The sequence below is a fragment of the Mauremys reevesii genome, linkage group 9 (assembly GCF_016161935.1).
Source record: "Mauremys reevesii isolate NIE-2019 linkage group 9, ASM1616193v1, whole genome shotgun sequence".
Classification (NCBI taxonomy): Eukaryota; Metazoa; Chordata; order Testudines; family Geoemydidae; genus Mauremys; species Mauremys reevesii.
The window spans coordinates 99,094,196-99,103,677 of NC_052631.1; positions in this window are offsets into that span (position 1 = coordinate 99,094,196).

Genomic DNA, 9,482 nt, shown 5'->3' on the forward strand with positions numbered 1-9,482 from the left:
TAGTGGTTAGAGATAAGAGAACCTACATATGGATGAATTGATCTGAAAAGCAACATAGCTAAAAGTCAAGCCTAACTCTCTTCAGAGCTTGTCTTCACTGTAACAGTTAGCTCAAGTTACTCCATTTGAGCTAGTATAGGTGGAGTGAAAGTATTCACACTGTGAAGCTACACAGAGTGATTAGATTAGAATCACAAATGTGCTAACTCAGCTCATAGCCAGTAGCTGCATCCTCTCTGCCCTGCTAGCTTGGGCATTAGCAGCACTCAAACTTCAGTCCAGACCCCTTGACTAACCAGCTAGCTTGAGTTTAAAGCACCACTTCACTTGAGCTGGAGATTTTTGTGTGTGGACAGGAGTCAGAGTGGGGTGACACCCAAATTATACCTTGAGCTGACATTACAGTGAATACAAGACCTCAGAAACTTGAGTTGTATTCCCAATTTATTATTAATAATAATCATGTTTACTACCATAGTGCTTAAGGGACCATCCTAGAATGGGGCTCCATTGTGCTAAGCCAGTGGTGGGCAACCTGCAGCCCACAGGCTGCATGCAGCCTGTTAGGCCTGGGCTGCAGTTCGCCGTTCCTGGCCAAAGGAAAAAATTGTGAGGGATGAGCAGGAAGAGGGTTGGAGCAAACAGCCAATCAGCACAGGGCAGAGAAAGTGCATTCAAAACTACTATTGTTCAAATTAGCGTAAGTGGAGTAATGTGTAAGACAAAGATCAGATCCCAGGAGGTTACCCATTTTTTGCCAAAAGAGATTTAAAAGAGGTGAAACACCCCATGGATTTCATAATGCAGCATTTTGTCAAATCCATAGGCATTAAGATTGGTGATCTCTCACTCTCAGACCTTGACTGTGCGGATGATGTTCTTCTTCCAGTACGAAGCCCTGACAGCAGAGGCGGATTAGAGATTTGTGGGGCCTTGGGCCAGAGCAAGTGGGGGCCCCTCCCATCCCTTCCACTTGCAATCCCCCACCCCCCAAACCCCACCCCACAGTCCTGCTGGGGAAACAGGGTCAGGGCACGGGGGCTTCTGCCTTCCTGGCACTCCTGCTGGGGAGTGGGGTCACCGTCAGAGCATGGGGCTTCCCCACTCTGCCTGCCCGGCACTCCTGCCAAGGAGTGGGGTCAGGGCGTGGGGGCTTGCCCTGCCCTGCGCACCCTGCACTCCTGCCAGGGAGTGGGGTTGGGGCACAAGAGCTTCCCCTACTCCTGGAAGGAGTGCCAAGCGGGCGGAGCAGGTCAGGGGATGTGGGTACCCCAATTATCCAGGGCCCCTGGGCACAGGCTCCATTGGCCCAGTGGCTAATCTGCCACTGCCTGACAGATTTTGCAAGGCACTCCAGCAAATGGAGGAGGAGTCGGCTAAGGTTGGCCTCCACATTTTGCAGTGAAGGACAAAGCTGCAAAATCTAGGATCAGGTCCACCCTAGGGATGTAAATATTGGTTTAAAAAGTTATCCGGTTAAACATTAAAATTATATCATTTAACTGGTTAATCATTAACCAGGGTCGCTCTGGCTGGCCTGGTGTGGCAGGGGCTGGGGTCCCGCCAGATCTGCAGGGCTGGGGTGTGGCTGGCACGGCCAGGGCCGTACTGGCCCACCCGCTGCTGCTGCTGAGGCTAGGGTCCCATCAACATGGTGCAGCCGGCACTGGGGTCCCGCCGGCACGGCGCAGCCGGAGATGGTCCAGCATACCCAACGCGGCTGGCGCTGGGGCCCCGCTGGCATGGCGCAACTGGAGCTGGAGTCCTGCCGACATGGCGCAGCCGGAGACGGTCCAGCCTACTCAACGTGGCCAGGGTTGGGGTCCCGCTGGCCCAGCCAGGGCTGGAGTTGCTCTGGCTTGGCGCAGCTGGGGCTGGCTCGGCACTGGAGCTGTTCCGGCCCACCCGGCCCGGAGTGTCCGGGGCTGGGGTCCTGCTAGCTCAGCTGGGGCTGGTGTCCCTCTGGCCAACTTGACACGGCTGGGCCTGCTCCGGCTGGCTGGCCCAGCGCAGCCAGGGCTGGAGTTCCTCTGGCTGGCCAGCTAGGCCGGCCAGCTGCCAGGGTTAACAGTTAAGGTCCGGTTAGCAGTAAGCCCAATGCTGACCCGCTGAAGTGAAGTGGTGCTTTAAACTCAAGCTAGCTGGTCTGTCAAGGGGTCTGGACTGAAGTCTGAGTGCTGCTAATGCCCAAGCTAGCATTGCAGCATCTGCCATGGGTCATTTACAATTATTCGGTGTGTATTTAACCCCAGGTGCAGCAAATCAAGATAGAAAAATCAAATATTATGTGAATTTTAATGTCCATGTTTCATCCACTGCCACTTTTAAAGCGTTTCTTAAAAATAAAGGTTCAACATTCCTGTCAAAATGAAAATGATGCTGCAACCTTAACTATGGCATCACAAACCCGCCATTATAACATTGTCTTAAAGAAAGACTCCATGTGAAATCTCCCGGGGTTTCCTTCAGGAGCATGAGTAAAAAGTGCTAGCATAACTGGTTATAATCAAGCAGAAGAGCTTTGAAACCAGGCATAGCTGGAGCTGCCTTGAGATTTACCATCAGGTCCTAGCTTCCCTCCACCAGTCCTCTAAAACAGTTTTTTAATTAAGACTAAAGTGTACTCCTAGCCCTCCTGCAGCTGCAAACAATAGCCAAAGAGCTGTCAAAAGTCAATTAAAAACCTGTTTCTTTCTTGACCTTTACATGTTATGGGTTGCTATGATCAAGATGTGCTAGAGGCCTCGTGTGGTACTGAGGCCTTGAATGATTATATTTTATAGTTGCTTCAGGAGCAAAGTTTTTCTGATCTTAGATTATATAGCTCAGGTTCCTGAGATGCCTCTACTATACTCCAGCATCTCCTGGCACTTTGGGGTGGAATGGAGAAACACGTGCAATTCCCTCCCTTGTGTAATTGCAACTACAGAACCCAGTAATCTTATTCCAACTGATGCTGGAGGCTCCTGGTGATTATACAATTGCTGAATAGAACTATTCTACAAAAATTTGAAGTGGTGAATGCAAATGCCACTAGACATTACTTGAGGTCATGCTTGATTTCTAACTCAACCAGTGAAATGCAAACCATTTTTTTGCTTTGCATTGATATTATCCCTGTAAAGCTCCATGATATTATTCCTAATTACTAATTCCTTTTCTGAAATATACGTCATTCACTGCGGTCTGTGTTTATCGTCTGCCTACAGACTTTGTTTTACTTTGAGATTCAGTTAGTCTTCAGAGCAAAGACCAAGTTTGTTTTCTTGGCCTTTCTATGATTTTATGATGGAAGGGACCCACAGTACGTCTTTGGTTAAACCTATTAACCAAAGAGAGGAGAAGCAGTACATTAATTCTGCTGGGCAAGAGGGGAATCTAAGGAGCAAACTCAAACTGCTGCTTTGGTTTTGGGTGTGAGCCTGGAATTCCAAAATGCATGGAAGTTGGACAGAGACTATCCTACAGCACAGGTTAATTCTCCATGGAAAGGCTTTTGACACAGACCCATATGACATTTTCACAAGCAAACTGGGAATATGTGGTCTAAATTAAATTACTTTTAAGTTGGTTCACAGCTAATTGAAAGACCATACTCAAAAAGTAGTTATAAATGGTTCTCTGTCAAAATGGGAGGACATATCTAGTGGGGTCCCACAGTGGTCTGTCACTATTCAATATTTTTATTAATTACTTAAATAATGGAGTGGAGAGTATGCTTATAACATTTGCAGGTGACAAACTGGGAGGGATTGCATGTATTTTGAAGGATGGGATTAGAATTCAAAATTACCATGACAAATTGGAGAATTGGTCTGAATTCAACAAGATGAAATTAAATAAAGGTAAGTGCAAAGTACTTGACTTAGAAAGAAAAAAAAATCAAATGCACAACTACAAAATGGGGAATAACTGGCCAGCTGGTAGTACTGCTGAAAAGGATCTGAGGGTTATAGTGGATCATAAATTGAATATGAGTCAACAAAGCAATGCAATTGCAAAAAATGTCTAATATCGTGCTGGTGTACATTAATAAGACATGGGAGGCAATTGTCTGCTCTACTCAGCACTGGTGAGGCCTCTGCTGAGTACCGTGTGCTGGGTGCCACACATTAGGAAAGATGTGGACAAATTGGAGAGTCGAGAGGTGAGCAACAAAAATACTAAAACATTTACAAAACCAGACCTATGAAGAAAGCTTTAAAAAAAAACAAACTGAGCACGTTTAGTTTCAGTTTAGAAAAGAAGCCTGATAACAGTTTTCAAATATGTTAAGAGCTGTTACAAAGAGGACTGTGATCAGTTGTTCTCCCTGTTCACTGAAGGTAGGACAAGAAGATTTAGGTTTTCTAACTATTAGAGGAGTTAAGTTCTGGAATAGACTTCCAAGGAAAGTTGTGGAATCCCCATCATTGGAGCTTCATAAGAACAGGTGGGACAGACAACTGTCCAGAATGGCGGTTTACTTGAGACAAGGTGGGTGAGGTAACATCTTTTATTGGACCAACTTCTGTTGGAGAGAGAGACAAGCTTTTGAGCTTTCATGGAGTTCTTCAGGTCTGGGAAATGTACTCAGAGAATTACGGCTAAATACAAGGTGGAACAAATTGTTGAGTGTAAGGCCTGGTCTACACTTGGGGGCGGGGGGTGGGCGGGAATTCGATCTAAGTTACGCAACTTCAGCTATGTGAATAATGTTGCTGAAGTCGACATACTTAGATCGACTTACCGTGGTGTCTTCACTGCGGTGAGTTGACTGCTGCCATTCTCTCATCGACTCCGCCTGCGTCTCTCATGGTGGTGGAGTACAGGAGTCGACATGAGAGCGCTCGGGGATCAATTTATCACATCTAGACTAGATGTGATAAATCAACCCCCGCTGGATCGATTGCTGCCCGCCGATCCGGCAGGTAGTGTAGACATACTCTTAGTAGTTAACACATACTTCAAGGGACCATTCTCTCTCTCTTTGGCACAAGTAGTCTTAAAACCTTTAAAATATATAGGACAGAAATGACAGTTGTTATGATAGTCTGCTTCAAGTCCTGCACAAAATCATAGTATACATCATGATGCTATATAGTCCAGGCAAACTTGGGAAGAAAAATGGTGCCAGGGAGTCAATTAATTTCTCGTTCCAGTACAAAAGATGAGATTCAAAGGTGGAGGGGACATTTTGTGTGCCAATCTCAGGCTTATATTTGGCCCTATTTTATTTTAAATTTTGCAAACACTAGTGTCTCTACCTCTGTTACTAAAGGAACTTGAAATTAATATAGCCATTTGCTTTACTTTCTTATTGTGCAGCGTTTAAGAGCTCTCTTTGGACACTTGAGCCTTCCATGAATAGTAAATTCTGACAGTTTCTTTGAGAAGCTCAGCAAGGAGAATGAATTAATGAGTTTTGGAAATAACATATCCAGGTGGTTTAATATTTTATAATCTACATTTTCAGAGCCAGAGATTTTGAGAGTGATGGTCATGTGAAATAGTGTTAACAAAGGTATATTTTTAAGTTGCTAAGGCTACCAGACTATGGCTGACTGATTGATCATAATGACTACATGACAACACAAGGAGATTCTAACTTTATGTTAACATACATTGACCGCACTGGCCAGGAGCCCAGTGAGCATTAACAACAATTGGATCTTCTAGAACTTCTCAGTGTATTTGACAAGCTCATTACACAAACTCATTTATTTACTCTCTCCCATTTCAGCAGAAGAACAAATGTCATAATCAAGCATCTAAAAGGAGTTAAATTATAAGGCAGAGCTTGTCATTTGCTCACAGCCATAGCATTAATCCAGTTGCTGTATACACCACAGATTTGTATAAACAATATTCATCTTCCATAAAAGAGATGATCAATTTCTTTGGATTTTCTATAGGCCAGCTGTAGGGGAATACATTTTACAAGAAATCCAGTGTGTATATGTAACTTTTGATTAAAACAATGGGAAAGAAAGCACACTTTATTTTCCTCAGAGTAATGGTCGATTTAAAGAAAACCCCATTACACAAGTTCCTTCAGAATATACCAGAAGAGCTGTTAAAAGATAATCTTAGAGGTTCAATCAGCCTGAAACAGTTACAACATAAATGTCAGTGGATCAAATCTTATCCCCATCTGGTATTTGGCTTTATTTATAAGAGGTATTTGAAATGAAACATCAAATCCAGTCAAGCCTTCTCTCCAAGGCTGGCAGCTCCCTAGGCTCCTCCTCAAAAACTGCTCAGCCCATACCCTAGGTCTTCATTATAAAACACTTCTACATCCTTTATATTTGTATGAGTATCAACAGACATGCAATAAGGAGTCAACAAACCTCACTTGTCATTTTCCTGCCAGAAAAGGTGTGTTCTTAACTCAAGTGAGCTAACTCTAGTTAACAAGCCTAGTTAACTAACTCAAGATAAAATCCTTGTAAAGACAAGCCAGTTTGTAGTTTGCAAATGAATTAGGAGGTCAAGTTAAAGACAAGCACCCTCACTAAATTTCACTGAGTCTGGTATTTTCTTTTATAGAGTCCCACTTATTTACAAGGAATGTACAAAGTCCTGCTTCACCAAATGCAGGAAGCACCAAAAAACAAGGGATAGTGACTTCGCTTAGGGTATGCCTACACTACAGCTGTGGAAAACCTGCTTTACAAGAGGAGGCTCAAAGAGTTTTGCTTGTTTAACCTAACCAAACAAAGGCTGAAAGAAGATAGGATTGCTCTCTGTAAACACATCAATGGGATAAACACCAGGGAGAGAGAGGAGTTATTGAAGTTAAGGGTCAATGTTGGCACAGGATCAACTGGATATAAACTGGACATTAACAAGTTTAGGCTTGAAATGAGACAATGGTTTCTAACCATCAGAGGAGTGTAGTTTCAGAATAGCCTCTAGTAGAGTAGTGGGGGCAAAAAACCTAACTTGTTTCAAGACTGAGCTTGATAAGTTTATGGAGGGAATGGTATGATGAGGTTGCCTATAAAGGCATATGGCCCATCCATGACTGGTATTAGCAAATATCTCCAACTGCTGGAGATGGGACTGTAGTTGGGGAGGACTGAGTTACTACAGAGAATTCTTTCCAGGCATGTGGCTACACAGAGGGAGGGGTCTGACTCACATGCTCAGGATCTAATTGATTGCTATATTTGGGGTCGGAAAGGAATTTCCTCCAGGTCAGATTGGCAGAAACCCAGGGTTTGGTTTTGTTTATTTGCCTTCCTCTGCAGCGTGGGATATGGGTCACTTGCTGGTTTGAACTAGCATAAATGGTGGATTCTCTGTAATGTGAAGTCTTTAAATCAATATTTGTAACTCAGCCAGAGGTTATGGGCCTATTATGGGAGTGGGTGGGTGAAGTCATATGGCAGGAGTGGGCAAACTACGGCCCACGGGACACATCCAGCCTGCCAGCTGTTTTAAGCCAGCCCTTGAGCTCCTGCTGGGGAGTGGAGTCTGGGGTTTATCCTGCTCTGGTGCTCCAGCTGGGGCACAGGCTTGGGGGTCACTCCACACGGCTCCCAGAAGCAGCCGCATGGCTCTGCTCCGGCGCTCCAGCCAGAGTGCAGAGTCAGGGGCTGCTCCCTGCGGCTCCGGGAAGCCGTGGCATAGCATCCCTCTGGCGCTCCAGCCGGGGCACAGGGTTGGGGTTGGCAGCATGTGAGTCCTTGAAGCCATGGCATGGCCCCCCTCTGGTGCTCCAGCCAAGGAGCAGGGTCAGGTGCCACTCCACATGGCTCCCGGAAGTTGCCGCATGGCCCACCTCTGGCTCCTATGTGCTCCAATGGCCCCCTCCAGCACTCCAATGGGAGCTGCAAAGGCAATGCCTGTGGATGGGGCAGGGTGCAGAACCGCCTGGCCACGCCTCCGCATAGGAGCCGGAGAAGGGACATGCTGCTGCTTCCAGGAGCTGCTTGAGGTAAGTGCCGCCCAGAACCTGCACCCCTGAGCCTCTCCCCATGCCCCAACCTCCTGCCCCAGCCTTGATCCCCCTTCCGTCCTCTGAGCCCCTTGATCCCAGCCCGGAGCACCCTCCTTCACACCAAACCTCTCCTCCCCAGCCCCACACCAGAGACCATACCCCCAGCCGGAGCCTGCATGCCTTCCCACACCTCAACCCTCTGCCCCAGCCCTGATCCCCCTCCTGCCCTCCAAACCCCTCAGTCCCAACCCAGAACACCCTCCTACACCCCAAACTCCGCATTCTCAGCCCCACCCCAGAGCCTGCAGCCCACTCCCCCGGACCAGCCCAGAGCCCCCTCCTGCATCCTAAACTCCTCATTTCTAAAATGATCAGCAATTAACTAATTTAAACCTAACAATATTTAACAAAATTGTTTGAGTTAACAATCCAGTTAAATTCTCCAAGCTATCTATGGCCTCAAAAGGACATCATTGCACCTTTTATGGGTGGTAGCATTGGCCTGCTAAACCCAGGTTTGTGAGTTCAATCCTTGAGGGGGCCACTTAGGAATCTGGGGCAAAATCAGTACTTGGTCCTGCTAGTGAAGGCAGGGGGCTGAACTCGATGATCTTTCGAGGTCCCTTCCAGTTCTAGGAGATAGGTATATCTCCAATTATTACCTATTACATATTGTTAGGATTATCTTCACAAACATAAGGGCTGGGAAAATTATTTAATTAACGCTTAGATTCTGGAGACCATATCTGCAGTAAGGGATGGATTCCACCGCTGTGAATTTGTGGAATACACAGGGCCCTGCGTTTAAAAGTACTAAGAAAATGGTTTTATTGTCCTCACTGTAAGGTATGTATTTTAGACAGACTATTATGACAGCAACATTGATGTAAAAAATTAAAATCAGACCCAAAGTGTCTCAAGTTAAGCATCCAAAAGTCAGTGGACACCTCTGAAATTTTTGGTCTAAGCACCTTGACCAAGGTCACAGATCTGGGACTAGAATCCCTAGGGCAGATCCTCAATTGGTGTAAATGATCATAGCTCCATGCTGTGATCACTTTAACCCGTTGAAGATCTGCTCCCACATGTCCTAACTCCCAGTCCTGCCCACTAACCCTAAGAGTTACTGTATACTAGTACGGAACTAGACCCTTCACCCACACAAAAGGGCCATGTCCAGCAGGTAGAGCAATGGAGTCCCATTTTTTAGGCTTTCCCATAGACTTGCCAAGTGTCCTTGTACAGGGCACTTAAATTCTGTGCCTCAGTTTTCCCACTTCTGGTACGGATGTAATACTTAACTTATAGGAATGCTCTAAGCCAAAATTCATTGGGCCAGATTCTCAGCTGCTGTAGCCCCACTGACTTCAGTGTAGTTGTGCATTGACAGCAGTTGAGGATCTAGTTCTGTAATATTGTTCTCTGCTACCACCTAGATCTTCAGTTAGTATAAACTGTCATACCTCCAGCTGCAGATATGTCCCCTGGATTGGACAGTGGTAGGTGCTTCAGAAGTGCCTTGATTGGTGCAAGTGCTGTAAGAGTGTGAAGTATA